Source organism: Martes martes (assembly GCF_963455335.1).
Source record: "Martes martes genome assembly, chromosome: 10".
Classification (NCBI taxonomy): Eukaryota; Metazoa; Chordata; class Mammalia; order Carnivora; family Mustelidae; genus Martes; species Martes martes.
The window spans coordinates 63,673,943-63,689,501 of record NC_137898.1 but is presented as its reverse complement, the minus strand read 5'-3'; the positions used below and the strand labels follow the sequence as shown (position 1 = coordinate 63,689,501).

General features: G+C 40.3%; 1 protein-coding gene and 1 pseudogene across 3 annotated transcripts in view; one reads left to right on the top strand and one right to left on the bottom strand.

The window, feature by feature from the left end:
- The window catches only part of GAB2 (GRB2 associated binding protein 2), a gene marked incomplete at both ends in the record, with an annotated part of 178,477 nt that overhangs the window by 58,217 nt on the left and 104,701 nt on the right, over nucleotides 1-15,559 (top strand). The gene's annotated exons all lie outside the window — the stretch shown is intronic.
- LOC308351894 (large ribosomal subunit protein uL22-like) lies at nucleotides 7,792-8,324 on the bottom strand (annotated as a pseudogene). Its single transcript has one exon. The product of its transcript is annotated as a large ribosomal subunit protein uL22-like (transcript).

The window sequence follows — 15,559 nt, the reverse complement described above, 5'->3', positions numbered from 1 at the left end:
GAACAGGAATGGTCTAATTCTGATCCCTTTCTCCACCACTGTGTCTTGAAGATGAGTTGGCCAAAGTGAAGTGACTGATTCAGGGTCAGAGAAGGAGTCTGTGACAACTGAAGGCAACTTCAATTGCCTTGCTTCTGTCTCAACTTACCATGTACTTGTGTCCTTTCTGTCTTTGGGAAGACTTTCTGTGATTTGTTAATGAGTTCTGAGCTTGGTGTTTTGAAAAGTTGCTATGGATGTTGATGAAAATGATGTGACACTGATACATGGGTTAGAGTAGAGGAAGAAATCCTCATCTGATTAACTGCTTGAAGACCAAATAGAGTTCGCCTTCCAAATTTTACTCCACTCCTGTCTCCCCCATTCATAATAAGTCTTTTTAGGTAAGAGACTGTAGAGCTGGAGGAACTTTCATGATCAGGTAGTCCAGTCTTAAATTTGCCTGCAGGGACATTTGAGGATCCTCTGGGAGATTTGCTGTTCTTTACAGAGGAGAAACTGAAACCTAAAAGATGCAAACGATTTCCCCAAGGCCATATAAGGTGTTCATAGCAAAGCCAGAGCTGTACCCAGGTATCCTAATTCCCATTCTAGTGGAAGGTTTTCATCACACTCATGAATTTAGCTTTACTGCTGGTCTTTAGCTGTGCTCTGCTTTCATGGTCTGTGCTCTAAGATTGTGAAATGTCCTGAGGGTGGTTTGCCTTTGAGAATAAGCCAGAACCTGAAGGGTTAATAGAATTGAACAGTGAAGTGGGAGCCCTTTCTTCTCTCCCCAACTGGGGAGCTGCTGGGCTGTTTCACTTGCACCGCGTGTGTTCCATTATGGTGTAATGATGTAATTACCCGTAATGCTGCTAGAGTAGTGGTGGAGAGGCAGCATTAAGGAAAAGACTAGCCCAGTTCTCTCCTAAGAGCCATTTCAGCCTACTTCAGTCTATTAGATTGAAGATGCTGGAAGGCGAATGGCTTCAGCAGAGGGAAAGGTCAGATTTAAAAGCTTTTCTGGGCATGGTATTTATTGTTGCTTTTTTGACCTTCAGAAAAGTCCCCTGTGTGTTTGTCCTTGATTCTTGCCTTACCCATTAATGCTTGAAAGCTGCATTGCTGGCTAGGCCAGGTCTTTGGCATAGATGGTTTCATATGCAGTGTTATTTGAGAAAGCCTAGTCCCCATCCAGATTACCAGGCCTGTTGTCTCTCATACCGCCATTATAGTGTCAAAAGGCTTTTTCACTCTTGGATATTTTAGTTGTCAAACATCTCTGTACTAATATATATGTATATGTAAATTACGTTCATACTGTGTATGTAATATATATGTAAAATATAAAAATACAGGGATGCCTGGGTCACTCAGTCAGTTAAGCATCTGCCTTCGGCTCAGGTCATGATCCCAGGGTCCTGAGATTGAGCCCTCTGTTGGGCTCCTTGCTCACAGGGATTCTGCTTCTCCCTCTCCTCCCTGGTCATTCTCCCTCTCACTACCTCTCTCTCTCTCAAATAAATAAATAAAATCTTTTCTAAAAAAATACATAGGTGTTTTTCTTCTACAGATATGCTTAGATCCAAACAATTTATAAGATAATACTTTAAAATGCAGAAGAATACTTTAAAATACAGAAGAAGTAGGACCTAGTGCCTTGGGCAAATCACTTAACCTTTCTGTGCACCTCTTCTGAAACATAAAGCCTGTCACCTGATGATTATGAAGAGGTAATCACGGTCTTAGAAACATGACAGATCCTTTCCAAAAGTTTTAGTCTTGATTGGGGGGGGGGCATTATTCTTTTAGGAATAGCATGACCTGCTAGACCCCAGGCACTGAGCTGGTTTATACTATGGGATATACATAGTCAGAAGATGTCAGCTCCTACTGTCAAATTTGTTAATTTGATGAAAAAAAGGAAAACATTGGTTAGAACTGTAGAAAAGTGGTTTTGATAAAGGCTATAGGAAGGCACAAAACGTTTTGCTTACTTCATTGCTTCTCAGAGTGCATCAGCATCATATTAGAAGTGCAAATTCTCATGCCCCAATCTAGGCCTACTGATTAAATAAAATTCTAGGGGTTGGAGCCTATAATCTGTGTTTTACCAAGCCCTCTAGTGATTCTGATGCAGACTGAAGTTTGAGAACCACTGCTTATTTTATGACTTAGTACTAGGAGCCATTTGATAATGTAAAATTTCTTATGTTTATCTGGAGCTGCAATGTCTAATACAGTAGCCCCTAGCCACAGGTGGCTATTTAAATTTAAATAAATTAAGTAAAATCATAAATCTAGTTTATTGGCTGACTGGCCACATTACAGGTGCTCAGTAGACACAATATAGACTCAATATGGCTACCATATTGAGCAGTGTAGATATAAGCATTTCTGTCATCACAGTAATTAAATAATGCTGAGCTCAGGGCAGTGGTCCTCAAACTTTAGCATGAATCAGATCACTTGGAAGACATAGTAAAACACAGATTGCTGGGGGCACCTAGCTGGCTCAGTCATTAGAACATGCACCTCTTGATCTCAGGGTTATGAGTTCAAGCCCTGTGTTAGGTGTACAGACTACTTTAAAAAAAATTTTTTTTAATTTAAAACAACAACAACACACAAATTGCTGGACTCCATTGCAAGAATTTCTGATCAGTAGGTCTGGAGTTAGAGAAATTATCCTTATAACAAGTTTCTGAGTCACGCTGATGCTGCTGGTTCAGGGAGCATGTTTTAGAACTGGTGATATAGAGTCAGGATTCTTGACCTGAAACCTGTAAACCTCCTAAAACTGAAGGCAAAATATTGCATATATCCACATAATAAAAGTTATAGGATATAGGGCTTAATAGTTTTAATAGTTTTAATCTGATTCTCAAGTGGGTCAGCAGATCCATCAATCAGGAAAACTTAGCTGCATTTAACGGAAATCTGAGAAATAGTGACTTAAATGACAAGGACACTGAGTTCATTTAGCAAAGAGGGAGGAAGTTTCAGGGTTCTTTCATTGGCTTAAGGATGTCACCAAGAAAACCCAGGCACTTTCCCTCCCTTTTAGAGAACTCCCTATGTTTTGTTTTGGTTTGTTTTTTTGGTCAGAACTGAATTACACCTCTAGCCCAATCCAGGCAAAGGGAAATGGATTTACATAATTGTAATTCAACCCTTGGGGCTGAGGGGCAGGGCATACCCTCCTCCCCCAACCGTGGAGCCTCTACCAGTTCTCTTAACAAAATATCAGTTCTGTAACAAGGTACAACAAGAGAAATGGCTCTTGAGTTGCTAGGGATCTGTGTCCATCTCTGAGAGTGACCTGGAAAACATCAGGAACATCTGTTCTGCATCTTTTTAGCTCATCATACACTTTCGGCTTTGCTGGACACAAGTAGGGCCTGGACATGCTCAGCTGTGAGGATTTACTTGGCTCTGTCCTCTCACACCTTAAGATAGGTCTGCGAAGCAGTTCTGCTTATAATGGGGATGAAGTGGAGTGGGATTTAAAAACCTGAGCCAGGCCTCTGGGAATCAGCATGAAGTCAGCCTAAAAGCTAGCCTTCCTCTGACTTTGGCCCCCAATTCTAAGAAGAGCTCTTGCCTTGTTCCTTTTAACCAGGTCCCTGCCTTGGCACTTTGATTCTTTAGGGATTCCCGTTATTCTTTTTCTCTCACTAGTCCTCTGAGGACTCAAGTGCTGTTCTGAATTTTGGGACCAAACACTTGGATTCTGCTGCCAAACTGTCTGCATGCTTGGATCCCCGCTTGTCTCCTCCCATCACTGTGCTTCAGACGCTCTGCTAAGTAAAGGGATCATGTCTTAAAATTACCATTTGAGTCGTCCATATAGAAATGATAAGCAGAGCACTGGGAATTAATGAGATCATTGAAGGAGACAGAAGGGTTGGGGGAAGCTGAGAGCACCTACCCCAGCCTACTGAATGAAATTAAGGGCATGATCATCTGTGTTTGTTTGTTTGTTATAAAGATTTTATTATATATTTATTTATTTGTCTGAGAGACAGAGCACAGCAGGGGGAGTGACAGGCAGGGGGAGAAGCAGGCTCCTCCCCACTGAGCAGAGAGCCCCATGCCAATGCCTGCAAGGCTCAGTCCCTGGGACTCTGGGATCATGACCCAAGCTGAAGGCAGACGCTTCACCAACTGAGCCACCCAGGCGCCCTGATCATCTGTATTTTTATTTTTTATTTATTTTTTTAAAGATTTTATTTATTTATTTGACAGACAGAGATCACAAGTAGGCAGAGAGGCAGGCGGAGAGAGAGAGAGGGAAGCAGGCTCCCCGCCGAGCAGAGAGCCCGACGCAGGACTCGATCCCAGGACCCCGAGATCACGACCCGAGCCGAAGGCAGCGGCTTAACCCACTGAGCCACCCAGGCGTCCCTCATCTGTATTTTTAAACTCCACAAATCAGTAGACCTTCCAGTCACATACAAACCAATGCACATCAGTAGATCTACCAGCGTTCCTTATGGCCCTGGGCATCCAAAGAGGTTCCTGATGAAAGGGATGATGCCAGCTGGGCTGGTAAAACTCTCCCTCTGAGCCCCCTACCCCCCAGAGCAGTTCTGCTTTAATGAATTTATTTACTTATTTTTGTATGATGGTTCTGCACAACATTTTGCTTGTAAAAATAAAGGGTTCCACTTCTTTAAAAAAGCCAGGATGGGAAACGGGTCACACATGGACTAACTGATGTCAAGTTGCCTTCCAACACTGACTTTGAGCTCCAGAGCTGGGAGCTAGAAACAGGTATTAAGCTGTAAACATGTGAAGCAGAAGTATTGTACTTGGCTGTTTTAGGAGCAGGAACTCTGACCCCCTTGTTCTCCCATGGTTTTGAGCCTCAGTCACCTCAGCAGCTGGATACAGTGCACAATTGTTTAAAGCTTAAGTCCCGCAAGTCTGTTTCCTCTAAAATCTTCTTCCCTAACTTCCCTGCCCCCATACTCCCAGGACAGAAGTGGCCACAAGGGGAGAATGTTTCAGTTCCCCTGCTGCGTTGTGGGTCTCCCTTTCAGACCCTGTCCAGAACATCTAGGGAATTTTTACTTTTCAAAGTTGCTTACCAGAAACCACTCAGAGTGTGGTTTGGGGCGGACGCCCTATTAAATGCGCACCAAAGCGCATCCCTGTGACTTCTTACCGTGTGTGAAGAGGGAGCAAGCAAGGGAGCTTTAGGAAAATAGCAGTTCAAGCTAACCCAGGAGAGGGAACAAAGAACCACCAAAAAGAACGCTGCAGTTTGTGTTAGGGCATTTAAACCCCTGACTCTTGAGAACACACACCAGGATTATGACTAGGTTTCAGTATGGGTTTGTGTATTCTTAAAGTTTTTATTTGGTTTCAACACGCTGAAGTTGCCTGTTTTTACAATAAAGTATACATTTCAGAAAGGGAAGCTTGGCTGCTGGGGAATAAACAGGCAGCAGAGCAATTCCCAAAGAGGAAATGCATGCAAATCTGAGGGTTTAGGGGGATTATTTTTGGTTATAAATGGAGGGCCTTTGTTAAAAGTTGAAAAAAACATGATCAGTAAAATCTTACGAGGCCTGGAGAGGGACAGTGACCTGACAGAGTCTTAAAGGTGATGACACAAAGTTAATCCCAGAACCCAGGGCTCCTTAGGCTCTGTCCACAGTCTTGGTCCCTGTCCCGCATTGGTCACTTCCAGATCCTGGTTCCCCGTGGCCCGTTTTCTGCAGCTCAAGCCACCTTTGTGATCTGTTGCCCTGGCTTCAGGGGAGATGGGCTACAGCTGGTCTGAAATAGGAAGGCTGTAAATTTATTTAAACTTCCAGCATGACCCATTTGCCTCACTTTTTCCACTGTGATGGATGAAAATATAGACAAGAAAATGTTTCACAAGATGGACAACCGAAAGAGAACAAGGAAAATGCAGAGTAAGGAAGTGTACAATTTGTTTTTGCTTTTAAGAAGAAGCATATTTACAGAACTTCTTGACTTTTTTTTTTTTTTTTTTTTTTTTACCTCTGTCATCTGTGACCCATTCGCCTGTACAGCCAAGAAATTTTGGCTTTTTTTCCCTGGGAAACCAGTGGGTGGGTGAATATGGAGGAGCCAAGAGTTAACAAAATACCAGCAGATGCTGAAGCCGAGTGAGAGGATTCTCTCTGGCCTCACAAGCAGAGGCGTACTCCATTTCCCAGCCTCCCAGCATCCTTTGAAAAAGCCTGCTAAAGCCCCGTACTTGAGAGGATTTCCCACTCCTTATGAAGGAAATCTTCAGGAACACTTCCTGTCTCTGGGCCATCATGGCTTTGCCTCTCTGAGGATGCCGTAAGCACTGTAGGAAATAATAGCATTGTCTTTGAAGTCAAGCTTACTGTTTCGAGTCCAGATCCATCATTAAATCCAAATTTACCATTTACATTTGGGTGGCTTTTGATGAATTTCTTAAACTTTCTGAACCTGTTTCCTCGTTTGTAAAAGAGATAATAGTGCCTATCTCATCAAATTTGTTAGAATTAAGTAAGATAATGTGTATAAAGTGCCTCAAACATTGCCAAACACCTGACTGATACTCACTAAATTACAAGGCTTTTGTATTGGCACCGTTTTAACACAGCTTCCTGTGTCCCCTGTGATGAAGTAGGCAATAGTAGCTTTTTCTTTTCATTTCTTTTCTTTTCTCTTCTTTTTTTTTTTTTTTTGAGACAGTGTGAGCATGGAGGGGTGCAGGGGACAGGCAGAGGGAGAGAGAGAATCCTAAGTAGGCTGCACACCCAGCAGGGAGCCCAATGCAGGGCTGGATTTCAGGACCCTGAGATCATGACCTGAGCCAAAATCAAGAATCAGACGCTTAACCAACTGAGTCACCCGGGCACCCCAATGGTCGCGTTTTAACTTGATTCTAGTGGCAGTAGGAGAGGCAAAGTGAATTAAATGTTTTTCCTTATCAACTTTAAAGAATAATGTACACACCATGAATCTGTTTAAATTCAGTGAGTTAGTCAGTTGCTATGCCTATAAATGACTACTATAGTCAAGACAGAACATTTAGTCCCAAAGATTGCTCTTGTCCCTTTGCAGTCTGTCCCTTCCTTTTCCCTCAGCCTCAGGCAAGAATTCCTCTGTTGTCAGATGAGTTTGCATTTTATATAAATAGAATTATACAATATGCACACTTTTGGTCTGGTTTCTTTCAGCATAACGACTTTCAGATGTGTCCATGTTGGTGCGGGGAACCTTATCACCGAGTAGGATTCCAGTGTACGGATATAATACCTATGGGTGGACATGGGTTTTTTCCCCCAATTTCTGACTACTTTCTTTCTTTTTTTTAAAAAAAGTAATTTATTTGTTTTTAGCAGGTAGGGCAGAGGGGAGAGAGAAAATCTTGAGCAGACTCCTCACTGAGCTCAGAGCCAATGTGGGGCTCAGTCTCAGGACCCTGAGATCATGACCTAAGCTGAAATCAGGAATCAGACACTTAACTGACTAAGCCATCCTCCAGGTGCCCCAGGTTTTTGACGATTTTAAATAAAACTGATATGAACGTTCATTTGCACATGTTTGTGTGGATGTATGTTTTTTCATTGCTCTTGTGTAAATACCGAGGAGTTGGTGGCTGGGTCATATGTTAATTGTTAAACTTTTTAAGACACTTTGAACTTCTTTTCCAAACTGGCTGTACCATTTTACATTCCCAGCATCAGTGTATGAGATTTTCACCTGCTCTACCTTCTCTTCAACACTTAGTATGGTCAGTCTTTTTCTTTTTTCTTTTTTTCTACTTTTATTTACATTTATCTCATGCAGAATTTACTCCCGGGCCATCAGTTTTTGTTTCTTCAGCTTCTTCTGGGATAGCTTTTTCTTCTGTGCAAACTCCTCTTCTGGTTTAGGGACAGTTCTGCTCTTCCCAGGAAGGGGCATCTCCGTGTGGCGGGGAGAGTCATGTGTGGGTTAATCTGACCACCAGCACTGTAAGTTCTCCACCGTGTCTTCGGGGCTTTGTTCACCTGGATGTGCTCCATGACCAGAGTCTACATCTAAACTCTTAAGTTCAGCATTACTCTCTGCATTTTTAAGCAGGTGCAGTAAAACTTTAGCACTCTTCTTGGGCCACTGGCCCTGTGTCCTGCCCCACTGTTTCGCCTGGGCACACCTACCAACTCCACCACTGGGGTGACAGAACGGCATACATTGCTTCTGCAAAGTGACATCCTTCACCCGCTTGATGGCCAGATATGCATACCCTTGATGGTCTGGGCAGTTTCATGTGTGTTCTTAAAGTCAGCATGAAGACTTGCATAATTTTGTAGGGGTTTTGGGTCAAGTGAATAGTGAACCATATTCAGAGGTCACCTCAGGCTGTTCATAGGAAGAGAGGAGTTGTAAGAATTTTTGAAATGGTCTGGATACCAGCTTTTTTTTCTTTTTTTAAAGAGTTTTTATTTATTTATTTGACAGAGATCACAAGTAGGCAGAGAGGCAGGCAGGGAAAGAGGAGGAAGCAGGCTCCCCACTGAGCAGAGAGCCCGATGTGGGGCTCAATCCCAGGACCCTGAGACCATGACCCAAGCTGAAGGCAGAGGCTTTAACCCACTGAGCCACCCAGGCGCCCCTGGATACCAGCTTTTTATAAGGTAGAGATATCTATAATTTTTCTGCTAGTCTGTGAAAACATGTGTTTTCTTCCAGTCTGGCTTGCCTTTTTATTTTCTTTAATGGTGCCATTTGAGGAGCAAAAGCTTTGAATTTTGATGTTCTACTGATTGTATTTTTCTTTTATGATAATGTTTTTGTTTTTCTGCCTCATGGTCACAAAGATTTTTCTCTTGTATTTTTCCTAGGAGCTCTTAGTTTTAACTCTTACTCTTGGATCTATGATCTATTTCAAGTTAATTTTTTTTATATGGTGTGAGGTAAGGGTTAATAGGGAAATTATCTTTTGAGTGTTTTATGTATCAGAAACTTTTTAATTCTCAGTAAATAAGTATTCTCAGATAGGTAATTATCCCTCACCTTAATGATTTGGAAAATGAGTCTCAGAAAGATTAAGTAACTTGCTCAAATCATACAACCAAGATTCACGCCTATAATGGCCCAACATCCCATATTCTTTTTACCCTATTACTTTTGTTTTCAACATTGAATAAGAATCCATATTTTAAAAGCCCAGCTGTAACCTGTGAAAAAGATATAAAAATATGGGACGGTACTGCCATTGTGAGGACACTCTTATCCCTTAGCACAACCTTATGACATGAACTATAGCAGGGATATTAGAACTAGGGCCTGGGGCTCCATGTTAGGCTATTTGTTTAGGTCTGTATTTCAGAAGCTATAAATACAAATGTATTGGTGCTCTCTTGGCAAGAAGCCTTATTCTGAATTCTTCCATTTTATAGCTGGTCCATCAGAAATATGAAGTTAAGTGCCTGACCACACACACAGTTAATCCTTAAGAGCACCCAGCTGGATAGCTGAGTCCCACTGTGTTTTGCTTGAGTTTTTATATTTGGAAAACAAATAGTGAGTCAGTCTCCCTTCTCTCCCTCTGTCTTCTTTACTATTCCTTCTGGATTCTCTTAGATGCTGTGGTCATACTAGGTAAATATCTATTCCCTAAAACATCCTTTGAGCTATGCAGAATCATGTGAGAGGAGAAGTCTCCTACTTTCTGAAACTTAATGCTTCCCTTCCCCTTTGAAATAAAGGTCTGTTTAAGACTCATCACATTTGTTATTTTAGAAGAGTGTTATTCAGTAGGACCATTTTGTTTCTTTAAAAAAATGTGGGAAAGATTGCAAAGATAACAGCTGTACCTCTCTGTTCTTGCTTTTCAACAATGTAGCTTTGGTAGATTCACTCCCTTTTCTTCCTTTGTTTCTGTGAAGCTATGTGGTATAGGGGGAAGGGCACTGGGTTTTGGAATAAGACGTTGTAGGTTTGAATCCCAGCTCCAGTATCTACGTAGTCAGCAAATCACTCAATTTCTAAGAGGTTAAGCTTCCTTTTCCTTGTCTATAAAATGGGCATAAAAAGTACCCTATGGGTTTGTTGCAGAGTATCTATACAGTGTCTGGCAAACGTGTATGCTGTATTATCTCTTCCCAGTCTCCTCTTTAATTAGATCTCTTTCCAAAGAATAAAGACTCTTTATGTGCTAGTCATAAAAAGTCCCAAGAAGGAGTGTTCGAGACTTATAAAAAATGTTTTTTGAGTACAGAGCCCTATTTAAGGTGCCTTAACAAATATACTGCTCCCGTGGCCAAGCTGGGCAGTCTTATTTCAAAGTCCAACCATGGACGGTGAAGCATTGTAGTCATTCTGCCTGCTTTTTTCCCTTGAGGCTGCTAAGTAGATTGTCCTGGGTCTCTAAAAGCAAACTCTGCTATCTATGATGTAATTATTTGCTAGTGAGAAGCTTATCTTCTGGGCAGAATTATAAACTGGGAGAACAATGAAGGAGAAAAGGTAGTCTATCTGACTGATACAGAGAGGTGAAATATAGGTTGATGGGAGGAAAAAGGGAACTCAGCGTACACATTTGAAGTTAAACCTCCATCTTCTGAAATACAGCCCTAAAAACATCAATCTCTGTGTCAGTGGTGGGATGAGGACAAGTTATTGTCTCTCAATAACTTCTGATTACCCATACCTTAGAAGTGCCCATATTTTCCTCTCTTAAATGAGAGCCTCCTTTGTGTTTCAGTCTGGGGGGGCTGGCCCTTTGCCCATTAAGGAGTCTGTGGTCTTCCTAATCACAATTTCAAACCTATGCATCTTTGAGATACATTCAGGGCTTCGCTCTCCCAAGAAGTTTCCTTTGGGTACACTGCCAAGTTGTACCAATTTGGCCAACCTAAATCATTCAGGTAGCCTTAAGAATTTACATCTGTGAATACTTAATAAGTACAAACTGTGTATGTTGGAGAAGGAAGATTGATCACAGAGATAGCTCAGGGGTAGTACCAGTGCCTGGCAACTTACACTTGACTATTGCTTGTACCCCTTGTGTTTCCTTAACTGGATTCCTCTCAGAGGTCTGGTGATTACTTAACTCTAACCTAAATCTTTCCTAATAATTTCATTAGGCTCCATACTGTCTACAGTTTTGGATACAGTTTATTTCACTTAATAATATAAGTTTTAAAATGCTTATTATAAATTTGAAGATAATTTAATGACTTCAATGTGACTCACTAATTAGACCATTTTGTAGCACCAGAATATTGGAACCTTAGTGTTCCTGGATAAAGAAATAGGCATCATTGAATCATTAAAGCCCCTTAGTCATACTTGTCGTATGCAGCTTACCACTTAGACCAAAACAGAGGTGTAATTATATATAGATTTTGACTCTCTGACAAATAAGGTGAGAAAATTAGTCCCTTCTTATCTTAAGGTGTGTATTGGATGGCTAAATAATATTTACATTCAGATCTATAAAATAAAGAAGACTGAAGTTTCACCTGTGGACTGATTCTAAGAATTAAAAACTAATTAATATCCTTTTCAATGTTACAGTTAGGTAAATATTTACAGCAGAGCAGAGTTGCATAATTTGACCCACAAGAAGAAAATAAAGTTCTATGATACTAAATCTGTGACACCTAAAGGAGACTATTCCAAACATTAAGATCAAATAGATTCTATATTCCGCCACTAGCCACATTTTCTTTGTTTCATATTTATACCTTGTCTTTGGTTTTTGTATTCTTTGGAGTTTTGCATTGCCTTTCTTTTTTCCTGACTAAAGAAAGAAGCAACTGCCTTTACCTTATAACTAACTCACTTGGCTTCCTAATCGTACTGTTTGTTTTAGGGAAATAACTTTCGTCTTGACCTATTTTTCTCTCAGTCCACAGAATTTGTGTTCTAATTTCAAAGCCTACTATCATTTCACTGACGTTTTGAGTTAAATCTCTTTTTTTGCACCCCATGTCATCTCTTTCTTAGAATCCTTTTAAACTTTGTTGTAAAACATCCTTGGTCATTTTTAGAAAGAAAGTATAGAAGTTAAACTTTCTAAGTTCTTGCATATCTAATTATAGATATGCAAATATATAATTGCATATATAAATATATATGCAAATATAAATATAATAATATAAATAATATAAATATAAAATATTTCTGCCCAGCTAGTTCTTTAGACAGTTCTTCAATTAATCACTTTGATTTCTGCTCCTTTTCCTCACCTTGCTCTCCTTATTCTCTCATTTTGTCATATCAGTTATAATACCTACTAGCCACAAATGAGCTGTTGAGCCCTTGAAATCTGGCTCATCTGAATTAAGACATGCTGTGAGTGTAAAATACACACCAGATTTCAAAGAACAAAAAGACAAGATAAGAACTCATTTTTATATTGATTGTATGTTAAAATGATGACACTTTAGATATACTATTAAAATTAATTTGATCTGGGGTGCCTGGGTGGCTCAGTGGGTTAAAGCCTCTGCCTTCGGCTCAGGTCATGATTCCAGGGTCCTGGGATAGAGCCCTGCATCAGGCTCTCTGCTCAGCGGGAGCCTGCTTCCCTTCCTCTCTCTCTGCCTGCCTCTCTGCCTACTTGTGATCCCTGTCTGTCAAATAAATAAATAAAATCTTAAAAAAAAATTAATTTGATCTGTTTTTACTTTTTCAGTGTAAAAAGAAATTTCAGAATTACATATGTAACTCATATTACATTTCTTTTTTTTTTTTAAGATTTTATCTATTTATCAGATAGAGATCACAAGTAGGCAGAGAGGCAGGCCTGGGGGCGTGGTGGGGGGGAGAAGCAGGCTCCCTGCTGAGCAGAGAGCCCAATGCAGGGCTCCATCCCAGGACGCTGGGATCATGACCTGAGCAGAAGGCAGAGGCTTTAACCCACTGATCCACCCAGGCGCCCCTCATATTACATTTCTTTTGGGCAGTAATGCTCTGATTCCCAACATGGCATCTTTCTAGGCCCCTATCAAGGAGCAGCATTGACTACTACATGCAGTTTCTTCCCACATTCCTTCCTTTACCTGGATTCCTTCACTTGGGTTGGCTGTAGACATATCTACATTGTAGTACATCTACCAGTGTAATTCTGTCTACTTGCCATCATCTTTTGAAAAGTGTTTAAAAAATTTCTGGTCTGGGGGTACCCGGCTGGCTCAGTCAGTAGCACATACAACTCTTGATCTTGGGGTCATGAATTCCAGCTCCACATTGGGTGTAGAGATTACTTTAAAAAATAATAGTAAAATGCATTTTTAAAAATTGTTCTGGTGTGTTCCTTTTCTTCCTTTCTTCTTCTCTCCCATCCTAAACATTAATTTATTAATTAATTTATTAATTTATTCAGACTTATACTACTTTGTCATGTCTTTGGGATTTGGGAGAGAGGAGAAGTAAACATATTCTTAATATTTCAAATGGAAAACAGAAGATTTTACTGATTCTATCCTATTTTGAACAACACTATGCATAAGTTTATCTGCATCTCTGGATATTAAGGATTTCTGGAAGCAGACCTTCTATTTTAGGTTATATGATTTTTTATGCTCTTGATATACATATCAAGAAATTTTTACCCTCAGAAGTACCAACTTATAGTCTCAGTTGGTTATTCAATAAAAGGAGCCGTTATCCAAGAGGTACCTAGATTAAATCTGTATCCTCTTATGTGGACCTTATAGCTTAGCTTTTGTAGAAAGCATGGCCTGTTTTCTGAATCACTTAACTTTTATGAGGCTTCATTTTCTTATTTGTAAAGTAGAGATAATCATGCCCTGCAGTAATGTATATGAATCCTCAATGAATGTTCATTAATTCATTTCAGCAAGTGTTTGAGAGCTTCCTACTTGAGCTGGGTACACATATGCTACACTAGGAACCATGGGGGATGTCCAAATGATATACACCCTGGCTTCAAAACATATTTCTTATGGAGAGAATAGAGTGGAATACAAGACCCATTCATAAGAAATTATCTCACAAGTCTTTTTGTGATTTGTAAGAAGAGGTACAGGCAGGGTGTTAAAGGGGTTTTTGCATTCGCCTTAAAAATCAAAGGAGACAGCCTAGAGGAGGGGGCTCAAGGTAGTCCTTGTAGGAGGAGTATAAGTTCAATATAGTTGGGGAGTAATATGGAAGTGTGAAAATGAGCTCAAGCAAAGGCACAAGGGTGAATTCTGAATAGATCAGTTGATAGTGTTCACTTTAGTGTAGGCAGAAGGCAAGGAAAAATTGTGGGTAGAAATGTTTGTTTTTCTGAGTATACTTATTTGCATGTCCCACAGAATGAGATACTCCCTGTGTTTATTTCTGCTGTGCTTTGATTGGGAAGGCAGAGAAATCATTTTACTCTGCTTTGGCTCTGACCAGAATTGAGTAGGCGAAATCCATCTTGTCCATAGGGACAAAAATACAATATATTATTTACACTGGCCTTTTTCTCCCACAGAAACTGGAACTTCTGAGACATTTTGAAACAGTTCTGAGGCTATGACACATTACACTTATCCAATCAAATGGTAACTTGAATCAGAAATTTTAAGGTATGGTCAGATGAAGAAGATTCTTGAAGAGAGATTAACTGAGACAAAAGAGAAGGTGGCAGTAGAGAGAGAGTAGTAAAGGAATTAGATCTTTGGTATCATCATGAAAAGGTAAGGAGTTTCATGAAACAAAGACAAGGATTCTGCTTCCTATCCATCTTTCTGTCCCTCTCCCTTCTGGGAATTCACTGTCTTTTCAACTGTTGTTTGGTACCTTCTTGTTCTCTGACAATCTAGAACCATTTGGGTATTACTGTCCTCCCTCCCTACCCACAATGCCCAGTTTTTTCATCCTCAGCAATATTCAGGATTCTTTCTTGTTGCCCTTAAAATGAAGTCAAGTTCCTATGCCTAACATTCAGGGCTCCCCTAGCCCATCTAGAAGCTCCAACTTGTATTTACCATCTTACTTTACAATGTGCCCCACTACTCTAACCTTGAGTCTATGACTTAATATCTCTCATTCACTTCTTTCAATAGAAGTGGCTAGTTCATTTATTTACTCATCAAACATTTATTGAATGCCTATTATGTATCATTTCTTCAGTAAACTTTTGTTAAGCTACTGCTGTGTTCTAGGCCTTACTTTAGAGCCTGTGAATAGAGAAATAGGAAAGAGGATAATGTCATTAAGTGGAAAAAGACCCTGAGACATATTTGGGATATCTGTCTAGCCTACAAAAAATTTAGGTCTGACAAGACTTACCCATGTAGTCTCCTCGAATAACCATTGCCTTCAGCCATGCTAAACTATATCACTGGTACATACTGAGATCAAGACTCTGGTAGCATTTAGATTCAATTCAAATATATTGCCAAATGGAAATAATGAAAGAAGCAGCCATCCTGATCCTGAACTGGAGTCATCAACATCAGAACTACTGATAGTTTCTTAAAAGACATCACTACTCTGATTCATCTTGTCAAAATGATCAACAATTTCACTGTGTTTACACCTAGTAGCACTACTGGGGTCTGTGTCCTGGGGCCCTTTTCTTTCAGCAGTGACTCCCAAAGAGCAGATACGCAGAAACTGCTGTGCACTC